At 35.2% G+C, this 15,845-nt stretch overlaps 1 protein-coding gene and 1 long non-coding RNA gene across 4 annotated transcripts in view; both read right to left on the bottom strand.

The window, feature by feature from the left end:
* MLLT3 (MLLT3 super elongation complex subunit) overlaps positions 1 to 15,845 on the bottom strand; it is a 270,775-nt gene that overhangs the window by 83,616 nt on the left and 171,314 nt on the right. The window lies entirely within an intron of this gene.
* LOC132211878 (uncharacterized) lies at positions 13,822 to 14,151 on the bottom strand. Its single transcript, XR_009447585.1, has 2 exons — positions 14,076 to 14,151; positions 13,822 to 13,986 (listed from the first exon to the last, which is right to left on the bottom strand). It is a non-coding gene; the product is annotated as an uncharacterized LOC132211878 (long non-coding RNA).

Here is a 15,845-nt window from a genome sequence, read left to right as displayed (position 1 = left end):
TGGATAAAGTTACAAAGCAAAGACAAGCTTTTATTCACCAAACTAGATAATTACTTACAAAACATTTTAATCTGAGTCTTAAAAGCAAAATGCTAAAGATAGTATTCATATTACTGAAACTACATTATTTTATAAATTCTATTACAAGACATTTCCTGGCATGTTAAGCAATGCCATGAATAATTAAAATAAAGTATAATGGGCAAACTAAATTAAGGAAGAACATTTTGAAATGTAATATCCTTGCGTTTTATTTTTTGTTGTTGTTAACTGGTTGTTGACCCACTGGATTTTTGGCAATTTGCAATCAGTGTTCTCATTATGGTTCCCAAACACCCAAGGTTTGCTACTTAATACTCAACTTTATGGATATTTTTATAAATGTAACTTATAAAAATACATAAATTTTAACCTACCAACATATATTCTAATGTTAAGCATTAAAAAATAGTAACATTTCAGCACCAACAAAAATAAAAGGACTTCTATATAGGGGTTCTTCCATGATTTATTTTTTAAATCCTTTTGTAGTACAAACTGGAATTCTTAACCCAAAGTACATAGTGGTATATGACACAGATTCTTGTGTCATAGAAAGTTCAAGTTCTCTACTTAATTACATACATATGATGTTAAGTACAAAACTCCAAATTTTATAACGTTTTACTCCCTGTGTTGGTCTAAGTTTTTAATGCCTACCATCACCCTTTCACTTACCCAACAAATCTTGGTACAAGCAAATCACCCAACCATCCTTATTCCTTCCATGTTACAAAAAGCTTTCTATAAGCTAAGACCACTCAGAGCTAAGAAGGGAAACATATTTAATAACAATACCTCAGACAAATAAAAATTTAGAAAATAAGATGAAAGAATTGTTTCTGTTTCATGGGTTTACATTTTCTGTGATCAATGGCAAAATACAAATGTATGTCACCTGACTCCATATTCACATGTCATAAACGCAAAACAAAGACTTACATACAAAGTCAGGAATTAAATTGTTACTAAAATGGAATGAAAGCTTTCCCTGAATTTTAGCCCATCTATCCTTTATCTATTGGGAATCAAGTGACTGGCTTTTAAATTTTTTTACTGAACTATAAATCTCAACATGAAGTGCCACTCAGCAGCAGAGACTGATTACCATTCAATGTGAAGTTTACACATGTTGTATAATTCAAATCCCTTTGCCCGCGGCTGATTAAGACAAACTGAATATCAATATTAGGGGGAGCATGTGTGCATAATTCAAATCTCAAATATTTAAGGCAAATGACTATTTAAATATAAATATACATGTATTTGTACTTATAAGTACCGCGCGCTAACCGATTGCGCCACTGGAGCTCCACATGTATTTGTACTAACTTTACAACCTATGAATATAGGTTACAGTATTTTTTTTTTCATCTACTCAGATTCTAGTGAATGCTTCCTTGTTTTAGTTTTCTGGAACAGAATGGGCCTCTTTAATGTATAATCTCTTTTAATACTACTTGTCAGCAACCCCAAGCTTCAGAGAAGGTCAGAATGAGGTTTTCTGACTATATATGATTTTTAACTCCCATGTTATCACCATGTCTTCTTCCTAGTACCACTGATAATTCAACGATTACTCTCTAGCTCTTGTTTCTTCCTCTATCTAGCCTCTTAATTTTGGCCTCTCTCCTCCTTTAACTGGCTTCTGCATTGTGCAAGATTTTCAGTTCATTCATATCTTATCCAGTAAAATTTGCATAGAGACAAATAAACTTGCCTAGAGGGTGTTTATTTATCCCAAACCAATAAACTCTCTTAGAAGAGTTTATTTGCCCAAGGTAATCTTAAAAGGACACTTCCTAGAAACTGTACTGTAGTCTAAGAGGTTAAGCATAGAAAGAGGTTGGGGAAACCATGACAATGACAGTCAAAAAGACTGGCTTTCAAAACAGAAATCTCTTCTGTAATGTAATTCAACACTTGACAAATGGCCAAGGAGGATGAAATAGAATCTGAGGCTATGAATAAAATATAAACATTCAGAATTCTGGAGAAAATAATGAACTTTGAATTTCACTTGCTTTCCCCCACTTAAATCCCAAATCCAACCCATTCACCTTTCTTGAACAAGTCAGCTCTGGGAACCAGTGGAATTATAGTCATCTTCTGAGAGGACTGGTGCAGGATTGCTCTGTTCTGGGCTCTAAGCAAGGCCCAGAAGAGTTCTGCATGTAGATAAGTGCACTAGTGTGGCAGCCTCCCTGGCCTGAAAGGCGCTCAGGAGACACTCAGTAGAAGGGAGATTACAGTCTATTCCCGAGGCTAGTTTCTCTAGCTTAAGTAAAGCTTACAATTTTTATGTGCTCATGGAACATTGAGAAAAATCAATCCAAAATAAACTTCAAAATACTCTTTTCAAAATGTTTGAATAGATTATACAGTTGATCATACTCTAATAAAATTAGACAAAGACAAAGAAATCAGTCAAAAAAAAAAACACAATGAAAAGAGCGTTTGAAATTGAAATAATTTCACCAACACATGTGCTTTAAAATAAAGGCCTTAAATGTATATTTAGGGTTCAAATTCAAAGGTGAAATTTATCAAGTTAATTCTGATTTAAAGGTCAATCTACTTTTCAAAATCAACTAAAAGAGATGGAGTTTCTTAAATTTAAAATTCTTGAATTTAAAATGATGATCTACCATAAAAGGAATAAAATTAACGAGGGGATAGCAATTTATAAATATTTCAAAACAGGTAGGTAAATACCAAAAGAAATACCTAAACAGTTCAAAATGGGAGAGAGAGAGAGAGAGAGAGAGAGAGAGAGAGAGAGAGAGAGAGAGAGAGAGAGAGAGAGAGAAAATTATAGGGGGAAACGGGAAGAGCACAACAGACTACTGATGATTTTTATGAGCTTTTTAGCATCATTTGGCTTTATAATATAAATGTTTTATTTATAATTAATATTGTAAGACACTAAGATTGTAAAGCAGAAATCATTTCAACAATTGGTAGGACTAATAAAAACATGAACCAAATTTATTTAAACACCAAGGCCACCTAGAGGCAATGAGACACACAACTTAACATTTATTAGTTGGTAAATGGTAAGGAACTAAAAGAACATTACACAAGTAAAAGAAAAATGGCACTTGAGAATAGCAATGGGGTCGTTCATTCAATAACAATCTAAATGGCTATACCTAAAAATAAAACTAAACACACAAACTGTTTATACACACACAAGAAAGAAAAAGAAGTCTTCTGCTACAGGTCACAATGCTTTTGAAGGGTTTTACTTGTTTTGATTTTTTAAATAATGTTGTACCATTTTTTGAAGTTGCCACTCAGCCAGGAAATTAGGGAGAACTCTACAATACCACCCTCCCCCCATCCCCAGCTTAGGGAAAATTAATAGAGCCATTTTTAGGCCTGACCAGGGAGGGGTGGCCCACAATATTAAGGAACTGAAGAATCACATCCTCAAATTCCTCAATTTGCCTGGATCTGTATAAAAGGCAGCCAATACAGATATAACTACACCTACAGAAACCCAGGTAAGTCTGAACTGTGCAGAGTGACAGAAGATGCAGGAATCATTCTATCAGTTAAACATGAACCAATAAGTAACTTGAATGAGAACCCAAAAATGATGTTAATCATTCAAGGGCAGAACCTAGATAATAATAACAGGTTTCCCTCAGTCATACCTGGATATGAGTTCAGCCAATTCATTGAGACAAACTGGCCTTAATAAGATATACAAAGAATAGACACATCTGAGAACTGAGAAGCAAAGGCAATCTACTTGAGAAATTTAATGAGGAAGTCAATATAAACAACTACTCATTTTAGGAAGATTATCTACTAACAATGTGGTAGGGAGGCTGGAATGGGTGGAGGGTGAGAAAAGAAAGGCCACTTGGATGACCACTGCACTGGGGGTTGGTGGTGGTGGCAGTAGTAACAGCTTACTGAACACATACTAGTCCAGACTCTGATGTCTGAGTTTTATAACAATTAAATCAACAATCTTGTGAAGTGTGTATCTGCCATATTTCACAATGAGGAGACTGATTCACAGAACCCAATGTAACCAAAGACACACATGTAATTAGTGGTAGAACTGAGATTCAAGCCCAGGATGCCCGGCCCTAATTCCCATACTCTGAACCACTCTATTTCTATCAGGACAACTGGGTTCAAAACCAACTGCCAATCTTGCTAACGTAATCTGAGCTGGAATGAAAGAAGGATGAGTAGAAAGGGGATGGGATCAGTGACTTGAAAAGAACACCATTGAACATGCCTGCAAGTCTAGGCAGAACTACATAAAGGAAGTTCTATTTAGTTCCAGTAGAGGGGGTATAACTTTTTGGTAGGTGGCAAATATTCTGAAATCGAGGCTCTTCCTGTACGTTTCAAGTGACTTAAACTTTGAGTCTTTTTTTACCAAATAAATTTTTTAAGCTTGACAGACAATAAAATTGTTGTATTTAGAGGGCTGGTGTGATATTGAAAAATCAACCTTTCATATAATAATCCTGCAGAACACATTATCTCCAATTATTTTAAAGAATATCACAAAACTGTAAGATACTACATCTCATTGAACAAATACTTTCAAAATCAACGTAAATATCTGCTACACTACATAATTTGAAATGACAAAAACTTTTTGTGCTCAAATAAAATAAATAATCACCTTGCCCAAAGGGGAAAGTCACTGTTAAGTGGGGGAAGTCACTGTTAAGAAAAGGAGAGGATCCTACAAGGGCCTCCATGGGAGGTGTCTGGGAAGAAGAAATTTGAGAAATTTAGCACAAAAATAAGGAGGCAATAAAGAAAAACAAATATTTAAAGCCACAAAATAAATGGTATTATAAGAAAGATAATAGTACACGTCTTAGTTGTAAATATTTTAGCTAGTCATAACCATAAATAATGTTTACCAATTTTCAATTTTTGAAATTAACCTACTCAGCTTGACTACTGCTAAGGAACTTAAATTTCCTTGTCAGTAAAATGGAGGCCATATAACTTATACTATTATCAAAGTCAACTTGATTTAAAAAGTTTAATATATGTAAAGTGGCTTTATGTATATATGCATGTATTGTAATATAATTTATTACATATGTAATGTGCTTTGCACACAGAAGAAACTGTGTGCAAGTATTTTTGATGACTACCACTACTGTTACTGCTACGACAGACAAGAATATAAAACATAATTTGTATTATATAACACAATGCAAAAGTAAATGTTTGGATAGCAAACAGAGAGGGTAGACACAGAAATGGTGAAGGGAAAGAAACTCTTACAAATTTGAGCTTATAAATTTTGAGAATGAAGAGGAACTTTCTATAGTTGGTAGAACAAGAAAAGAGTCCTATGTCCAACATCTAGAAAGTTATATACAAGATAGGCATTAAATATGGTGTCATATTGGGAGGAAAAGGAGATGAAGCAGATGAGCTAGATTCTCCTGCAGCAAAAGAAGCATAGGCATATAAAGAAAAAAACGCCTTATTTTTGGAAACTTTTGGCAGTAACACTAGAACTTTAAAAAAAAAAATTAATCAGTAAAACACAGTTAAAGTGTTTCCCTCCAGGAAGTGGGAAGGAGATTGGGGAAGAATATCAAAGGATTTTGCTAAGTACTATCTTTTGCTATTTAATTCTTTTAAAGCATGTACATGCATTATTTTGATATAAAATAAATTTCTTCAGCCTCCCAAGTATATTTTATATTCTCCCCAGCTTTCGTTGTACCCATTTGCACTTCAGAGATTTTTGTGAAATAAATTTTGTGTTAGAGAAATTATTTAATCAAGTGACTCCTATGTTCCTCTGTTTTAAAAGGAATTTCAATTTTCCTTCTGATGTGGTTTGAATATTATTTTTTTTCCTTGTGCAAACTACAATCAAGCTCTATGCTACTGATTTAGTTTAGGATACTTAGATTCCATTTTTGACTTTTATTTGTTGTACTTATACTATTAAAAAATAAAGAAAATACAATTTATGAATCACATTTTCAAAATGCTCTTATTTATATACTATTCCATGACTTGCTATGGATTAAATTCTAAGTTATAGTAAAGTACTAGTAACAAAAAGTAGAGGACTTTGCAGTTTCAAGTAAACTTCTGATCACTTTTGTGGTTTGAAACTAGAAACTTGAAGTAAGATCACTTCTCTTTCTAGGTTAATGTATATTTAACTTTGTACAATTTCTGTTTTCTTACATAAGCTTTAAAATAGATTGGCCAGATCATTCTACTCCTCTGTCCGAGAACTAGTTGATAATGAGGATTGACAAGTAGTATTTACTCACAGAAAATAGTCAATCTTCAGTGTGCACTACTAATCACAGTGCAACAGTTGAAAGGTTAAGATGGAAAATAGTGCCTGACACAGAAAAATTCAATATATCTATACCATAAATAAAAATAACAAAATAAAAATAACAAATATCTAATCAGAGGCTCAGAGAAATATAGAATATAGGTAACAAAATGGCTGAGAATTTTCCAAAATGATTGTCATGAATCCACAGAAAAAGTAAGTACAATATAAAATATATAAATACATTAAAAAGGAATTTACTCCTAGACACACTGTGTTAAAAACGAAGAGCTCTAAAGACAAAAAGAAGTAAGAAACAAGAAAATGCCTATTGAAAAAGGAACACATAATAAGTGGTATGCTATAGCAGCTAGCTAAATATGTTCACAAGAGCCAACTGTTACATTTTCAAGAATTCTTTGAGCCTATTTTTAAACAAGGGTATTATTAAAAGTTAAATTATAGCCCAGCTGGCATGGCTCAGTGGTTAAGCATCAACCTATGAACCAGGAGGTCAGGGTTCGATTCCCAGTCAGGGCACATGCCCAGGTTGAAGGCTCAATCCCTAGTGGGGGGCATGCAGGAGGCAGCAGTATCAATGATTCTCTCTCATCATTGATGTTTTTATCTCTCTCTCCCTCTCCCTTCCTCTCTGAAATCAATTTTTAAGTTTTTTTAAAAGTTAAATTATACAAATGTACAAGTAGAAAAATATTAAAAACAGAGGTAATAGATAAAATTCATCACTTCCTAATTATCTGTACTCTAGGAATTATGTTTATTAATCAGGATGATGAAAATACTTCATAATTGTGTGTTACTTCATATCTCTTCCCAACTCTGCAATAACTGACATAACATTAAATATTTATTTATATCATGGAAATAAGCAAAAACTAAAAATCAGGAATTCCCACCCTCCCAGAAGTAGTTGCTAAACATCTACTAGCATAACCCTGAATCAGACCTCACAAAAATAATACTGTAAAAACACACTTCTAAACAATTCACAGGCAAAAGAAATTATAATGGAAAATTTTTAATTAATCATATTAAATAAAAGAAATACTATACATTCATTTGTGGAAGGTAGTTAAAATGGAACTTAAAGGAAAATGACTGACAATTAGGAAGTTCTGGAAAACAGTGGCATAACAAACTCAAAAGATTATAAAGACTTTTTTAAACCTAATAAAAAATTCAAAGAAATCCTATGGAAAGAGCAAATAAACAACAGGACAGAAAAGACAAATATGCCTGAAAGTACAGCAGAGATTAAACAGATAAGAATGCTATAAATAATTTTTCCAACAAATTTGGAAGTAAATTCTTAGGCAGATATAATTTATTAAAACTGGCAAAGAAAGAAATACAAATCAAGAATAATCCTTTATTAAAGTCAAGTAAGTAGTTTAAAATCTTCCTACTTTTAAAAAAAAGATCAGGTACATAGGATTTTACAAGAAAGTTCTAGGAAAAAACAATTTCAATCTCACAGAAACTCTTCTAAAAGATGGAAAAGAGAAAAACATTTCTCACTTTGTGTGGCAAGTAATATCAAAACAACAAAACTTATTCCCCCAAAAAACTAAGAGAAATAAAACTACAGACCAATGTCACTCAAGAATGTGGATGCAAAATTTCTGAATAAAATATTATCACAATTAATTCAATTATGAGTGGGGGGCCTAATAGAGCAAGATCAAATTGGTTTTATCCCAAGCATTCAAAGAGTAGTTCAGCATGACAAAAATGCTTGTCACACAAATTAACACATTAAAGAAGAAAACTCTCTGCTCTTCTCAAGAAATGCAAAAAAAAAAAAAAAATTATCTGATAAAATAAAAATCTATGGCCCTACCCAGTTTGGCTCAGTGCACAGAGCGTCAGCCTGCGGACTGAAGGGTCCCAGGTTTGATTCCTGTCAAGGGCATGTACATTGGTTGCGGGCACATCCCCAGTTGGATGTGTGCAGGAGGCAGCTGATTGATGTTTCTCTCTCATCGATGCTTCTAACTCTCTATCCCTCTCCCTTTCTCTCTGTAAAAAATCAATAAAATATATATTAAAAAAAAATAAAAATCTATGCATGATTTAAAAAAACTGTTAACAACACAAGACTAGGAGATAAATTCCTTAACTGGACAAACAATAGCTACTAAAATCCCATGCAAACATTTTAAACGGTGAATTACTAGAATTAGTCCCTGTAAAATCAGGAAATTTTATATTTAATATTTCACTGGTGGTCGTACTGACACAGAACCACAGAAGGCAGTGGGGAGGGAGAGAGAAATATTAAAAATAAGAAAAATATATGAAAGGTGAAAGGATTAAGAAATACAAATTGGCAGTTACAAAATAGTCATGTGGATGTAAAGTACAACATTGGGAATACTGTCACTAATATTGTAATTATTATGTATGGTGTCAAGTGGGTACTAGAGTTATTGGGAGGATCAATTCATAAGTTACGCCAATGTCTAACCATTATGTTGTACACCTGAAACTAATTGTTGAATTTCAACTGTATTTAAAAATTGTTTTAAAGAAAGATATATGCCACTATTCATGTATGATATGATTATCCACATAGAAAAACAAAAGAACCTGTACAGAAAAATGACTGTACTAGTAATTAGTAAGTTTAGTAAGATAGAAGCAGTATCAATATACAAAGGTAAACTTCATATTACACACCAGCAATGAACAGAAGACATTTAATGTTCTATTTATAACAGCAATAAAAAGATAAAAAAACCTAGGACTAAACAGAACATAAAACTAGCTAGACTTTCATGAAAAACGTTAACTTAACAAGTTTAAAGATAGCCTAAATGAACTAATAGATTAGGTTCATACATAAGAACACACCCATTCTCCACAGATTCAATGGAATTTCAATCAAAATCCTAATAAGAGTTTTTCAAAGCACTTAAACTAATTCTAACATTTATAGGAAGAAAAAAGAATTGTGTAATAGAGTTTGTCACACCATGTAGGAACCACATTGTAAGACTATAGCCACCACAACACTGTGGCACTGCTGCAGAGTTCAACCAACTGACCAAAGGAACAGAAATGAACCACATCCCCCCAACAGATTCATAAATATATGAAAGGCTGACCTTTGACAAGGTAAGCACTGTAGATCTCTGAGGAAAACATAGACAACTCAATAAAATGTGCCTGGACTGATTTTCTATATAGGAAAAAATTTAAATTAGACTCTTACCTCATACCATACATAAAATGAATTCCAGATGTTTGAAAATATTTAAATGGTAGGCAAAACTTCTCAAATGTGTTGGGAAAAAAATACAGGAGATTATCTATAATGTTCTTCTCTATCCCTATATTGAACTAGGGATAGAGAAGAACATATTAAACAGGACTCAAAAAGAACTAGCCATAAAATGTTTGACCACATTAAATTAAGAATTTCTGCATATATATATCATAAAGAAAGTAGCCCTAACCGGTTTGGCTCAGTGGATGGAGCATCAGCCTGCGGATTGAAGGGTCCCAGGTTCGATTCCGGTGAAGGGCATGTACCTGGGTTGCGGGATCATCCCCAGTAGGAGGTGTGCAGGAGACAGCTGATCGATGTTTCTCACTCATCGATGTTTCTAACTCTCTATCTCTCTCCCTTCCTCTCTGTAAAAAATCAACAAAATATATTTAAAAAAAAGAAAAGAAAGTAAAAACACTACCAAATGGGCAAACTAGGAAAAGCTACCTGTGGGAAATACAACCAACAACAGAATCATATCTCCAGAACATGAAAAGACCCCCAACAAATAAATAGAAAAATAAGCAGAACACACGAACAGACATTTCAAGAAGAAACAAGAAAGGCCACTGAGGTGTATGTTCAGCCTCTTTACTATTAATCACTGAAATGCAAAATAAGATAATGATAAGATACTATTCTATGCCTACTCAATGGCACAGATGACTAGAAAGACAGCAATGGGATTTCTTTCTTTAGATTGCTGATTGAAGACTCTATAAAGTGTCACAGCCACTATATAAAATAATAAAAAAGCTGAATATGTGAATGCCCTATGAGTCAGCAATTCCACTTATAGATATATACCCTAAAGCTGCATTGCTCTCAATGTGGTCAGCTGCATTGTTCTAAATGTGGTCAGGGGACCAGCAACACTGGTATTATCTGAATGCTTATTAGGAATTTAGGTTTTTGAGCTCCATCCCAGACCTCCAGAATAAGAATCTGTGCAATGGGGCCCAGATTGAGAATCCTCACTCTAAAATTGAGTGGCAGGTTTATGGTGTTTGTTTTATAATCTACATATAAAATATATATAGTTCTCATACATATCAATGATAACATAACAACATTTTTATTTTAGGAAACATTAACAATTCCTGATGACAGAACCTTACTGTCCAGTAAGAGAAATACACGTTGTGCTTCAATGGACACATTTATTAGCTGCTTTGAACTAAGTATACACATCTTCTCATTTAACCCTACCAGACCGCTGTACCGATTTTTCGGTAATTTCCACACAAAGGTGGAATATTGGCGCTAGATGAAAGGTAGACCTATTTTCTACAATGTCTCCAAGTTCCATCTTATTCTAACCACTTGTTTGCATGTAACTAACATTTTTCTATATCATGTTGGTTTTTTTCTCTTTAATGCTCAGGAGTCCAGGTATAGGGGACAGTTAGGTTCAGGGCCTCAGGTCTGGTAGGATTAATTCTTTAAGAATTCTGTGAGGTAGGTTCTTAGCAAAGAATAGGCAATCAAAAATGTGTTGAATGAATAAGTACTTGAATAATTTTATAATACAAAAGAGAAAGTGTGGTTATATGCTATGTATTGTGAGTTAAATGAACTAACATAGATGAGCCACTCTATTAGTAGAAAGGAGCTTATGATCTATTCTGTTTCTATATCCTATTACTTATCGAAAGTATAATGAAAAAAATCACTTTTTTTCTCTGGAAGTATTTCTGGTCAAAAGTGTAGAAACAGGAACAAATTACAGGGTGGAGTTAACTAAGATAACATTTCTATATTATCAGAATTTGCATTCTGTGTTTTAGAAAAGCGGAGTTGGCGATATGCAAGGCACCAGCGACCTTCAAGGTGGGAGAAAAGCAGAACTAGAGTAATAGGAGAAATTACCAAGGCTGAAAAAAAAAAAAAAAAAAATTGCAACACATTCAGTCTGTGCACTCTAATAAGAACTATAATTTTAAAGTGCAAAGTCAGAATTTTCTTCATTGAATAGATATTAATGTAAAGAAACCCACTTGGGGAAATGGCAGTCTTACACAATTACTCCCATCCTTCACAAATTTGGTTCACCTTTGTGTCCTCCTAGCATCCAGAATAATGACCCACTCCTAAAAGATGCATTCTAAGTATTTGTCTCTGAGTGAATGTATACCCTTATTGAGTGGTTAGGGGAGATCAGGCAGGCAGGCAGGCAGGTGAGGGGTTAGGAGCCAGCGGTTCCAGATTGCGAGAGGGATGTCTGACTGCCGGTTTGGGCCACAGGGAGCGGGCCTAAACCGGCAGTCGGGCATCCCCCAAGGGGTCCCAGATAGGAGAGAGTGCAGGCCGGAGTGAGTGACACACACACCCCTGTGCATGAATTTTGTACACCAGGCCACTAGTAATAAATACAAGAATAAACTTAAGTTTGAGGAGCAATCAGATTTGTACATTTTCTCAAAGCACCACCCCATAAATTACTTACTATTTGCAAAGGAAATAAAAGTAACTTACAGCAGAGAAGCCTGGCAGACACCATCTGAATCAAGTGATCCAAGTAATATCACAGTAGTAATGAAATGGTACCATGGAAATTATGACCATATCAGTGGATGCAATGAGAGCAGCCCAGTACCACTTCTGTGATATTCCTGCCAGAGGCGCATAATCTGAATCTAGTCCTGAGGAAATATCATAAAAGACCCAAATTCAAGGCCATCTAGTAACTAACTGGCTTGAAATCATCAAAAATTTCAACTTCATGAAAGCAAGGAAAGACCAAGGAACATTTCCCAGTTGGAGGAGACTAAAGAGACATGACAACCAAATGCTACATATAATTCTAGACTGGATCCTTTTGGTACACAAATACAGGAGTTCAGTGGAACAATCTTCAAAATCTAAATGGGATGGAGGAGTAGAGCTGTGGTAATGCTCCAATGCTGATTCCTGACTTTGATGGTGGCATCAGGTTATATATATATAAGCAAGTGTCCTTGCTTGCAAGAAATAAACACTAAGTATTTAGGGATGATGGGGCATCATGTTGGCAAGTCAGTCTCAAATGGTTTAGGCAAGAAAAGCTCTTTGTACGTACTTGCAACGTCTATACATGTTTGAGATCATTGCAAAAGTTTTTAGAAATTATAAAGTAAATAAGAGAATTTTGAAGAGCCCCATGTGTCAATCTATGCATAATGGACTAAGGAACCTGGGAAAGGCATCAAAATCAAGAAGAATCCGCAGTCTGTTCAATTCACTCCATTTGTTTCTCTCTCCAAGGACCATATCACATTGAGCAAACATAAATTGCACCACATTCTTTTAAGAGGAGTCTACATACCCTTCCAAAAGGAGCCAAGGCTCCCTTAATACAAATTTAGACTTGTCAGCTAAATCATCGCTTTCTAATGTCAGGAGAGATAGTGGTTTGCTTTCGAAAATGTCCAATGAAGTTGCCGTTTTATACCACACACAAAAACAAAACAAAACACACACAACCTGAAATCCTAGTCCACCTCCTCTCAATTAAAACCGATTGTTCTGTTGAAAATATAGACTATAAAGTTGTAATATAAATTCAAACATGTAACTGCAAACAGCCTACCTATTACTTATTTGGAAAAATCTGCCCCACAGGGTAGGGACTGTTGTAGAAACAAGACAAGTTTGACCGTCTGAGAGATTTACACAAATAACCAGCTTTCCAAAAGAGAAACGTTTTTTTGTTTGTTTTTGGTCTCTTTGCCATCCTTGGACTCAGAAGCCTTCAGAGCCTGTTTGACGTGAGACGGGAGGGGGGCCCAATATGAACTTGGTGCCACCTTCCTCCCCACCCCTACCCCCGCCCCAATAGATGAGGATGCTTCCATATGCTGCAGCTTTTTCTCCTAAAAGCACAGCAGGGCAGCCTAGGCTGCAGCTAGAAATGTCTCTGTTTTATTTTCTTTCACTTTCTTTTAGGAAATGAATCTGGGTTGTTGTAGACCTCTGAGAAGATGACAGTGTATGAATGAATTAGCTCCTGAAATTGACTGAGGGTAGAGTTTGGTAGAAAAGGAAAACAAACAAACAGACAAACAAACAGTATTACTTCATGGTATACCCAGCATCTGGCATTAAAGTGTGGCTCCTAGTAGTGTACTCAGATATTTTTTAAATACGTATACTTCCTCAGAATGAGGCGAGCATTAAGCTAAAACAAACACACAAAAGAAAAACCACGAAGGAAATTTTTATTTTTGTTTTATTAAACATCTAGAGCCTTCTGGGCAGGAGGTGGGAGGAATACAGGTTGGTACATGAAACCTAGAAATAGAACAAGACTTAGGAAGGTCTTCTCACACTTGATTTTCAGAATCAGGAGACATCAGTTTGTTCGGGGAATATCAATCTATGAAGCAAGAAACAAAAGGATAAAAATCTTCTGCCAGAAGTCTTAGAGGACTTGAAAAGCATCTTGGATTTTCTGAGCTGTCTTACCTGTCCTAGATTAAAATACTCTGAACCAGTTTTAAATTATGTATCCTGATTTGGGGGAGAGTAGTGAGTCGGAGACTGGAAGAGAAAGGGAGAAGAGAGAGGGAGAGAGGGAGAAGCAGAGGCCAGAGGGAGGGAGAGTGAGAGAGGGAGAGAGGGAGAGAGAGAAAGAGAATGGATTAATCAAAGCAGCTTCTTCAAAGAAGAGGTGGCAAGCCAGCCTCCGTAAGCTGATTCTAATAAAGTGTATTACCATCCAACTTTCCAACCCTGAGGAGAAAATCTTTTTAATATCTAAGCACTAAAAGAATCACTGCTACCCCATGATTTATTTGCATTTCTACTTTCAAAACCTGGTAGATTACAAAGCTATTTGTTGGCTTTATTATAGTCTTTTGCATATGCTGTTAATGCCAAGAAAAACCACTTCTAAAGTCATGTATACCCTTGCTATTCTGATGGGGGTGGGGGGAATGACTACAAAAAGTATGCTTGCCTCTAATTTACAGAAAATGAAAGCATAACCAATCCCCACAGATAGGTTGATGCCGGCTTAAGAAAGTTTGGGTGGTGAGGGAGTGGGTTCTTAATTATCATTTCCTCCACACAAGTTGGATTTTCAGAAGCAAGAGAAATACAGAGATCTTTAGTCCAAAAAACAAAAGGAGAAAGGCTGCTGCCAGCAACAAGCAAGCTGCTCCACTCAGCCATTTGTCCAGCTGTCTTCAGGAAGGGGACTCATGCAAGATTACTGTAGTGGTGGGTCCTAAGGCAACTAAGAGAAATGACCCTGAGGGTTTGTTTTATTTCTAATTCCTGCCCCTTTTAATTGCATTTTCAGAAGAACACCAATGTTACTCTAAGTTACTACGTTATTGCAAAAAGAATATGCAAGAACACAACAAAAATCCTGACCCATGATCCCTTGCTTCACTCATCATTTTAGTATTTGATGCCTTAGTTTACTCATCTGTAGAATGGGGTGCTTGGACTATTACATCAAAGAATCACTTCAGCTATAAAACAGTTTATATATGTATGTTTTATTTTATAAATGAGGAAACAACCAATAGAGATGAATCATTTGTCCGAAGTTACACAGCTACTAAGTGCCAGTGTCAGCACCTGGGGGGGAAAAAGGTCTGTTTCATAAAAGAGTCTGTCCTTTTAACTGCTGTGCTACATATGTTCTCTTCATGAAAAGGAATCAGGATAGGTATTCAGAAAACCAAGCAGAGCGAAAGCTTCTACGTATCTCAACAATTCACAGAGGTTTTATTACTACCTTCAAGGCTAATTAGTCAAGTGCAGCTTTATTTTTGTGCCTGTGAGGCAGTCACCATGTATTGCTTGCTCTGCAGTGCAGAGGCACATACATCCCTAACCTCAATGCATTTTCCTTTTTTTTTTTTTTTTAAAAAAAAAGTAAATCAGAATAAAGATTGAAGTATAACATTTTTAATCAAAAAGAGAAAGAACTGAAGGCAAAACTGGCAGTATGTGCACAAACCACAAAAATCCCTCCGGGAGAAGAATAAAAAAGCACAAGAATGGGGTCAGATCTGATGATCACAAGGCAGCATGTGGATGAAGGAGAGAAGCTCAAGAAATCTGACCCTGGGAGAGGAGCATGATGATCAGAAGAAACAAATGATTGTCTGACCACTATGCTGTACACCTGAAACTAACACAAAATAATACTGAATGTAAGTTGTAATTGAAAAAAAGTATAAATAAAAATCCTATATAATAAAAGGCTAATATGCAAATCGG

This window comes from Myotis daubentonii, chromosome 11, assembly GCF_963259705.1.
Source record: "Myotis daubentonii chromosome 11, mMyoDau2.1, whole genome shotgun sequence".
NCBI lineage: Eukaryota > Metazoa > Chordata > Mammalia > Chiroptera > Vespertilionidae > Myotis > Myotis daubentonii.
The sequence above is the reverse complement of the archived record's forward strand: the minus strand, read 5'-3'. Positions and strand labels throughout refer to the sequence as shown.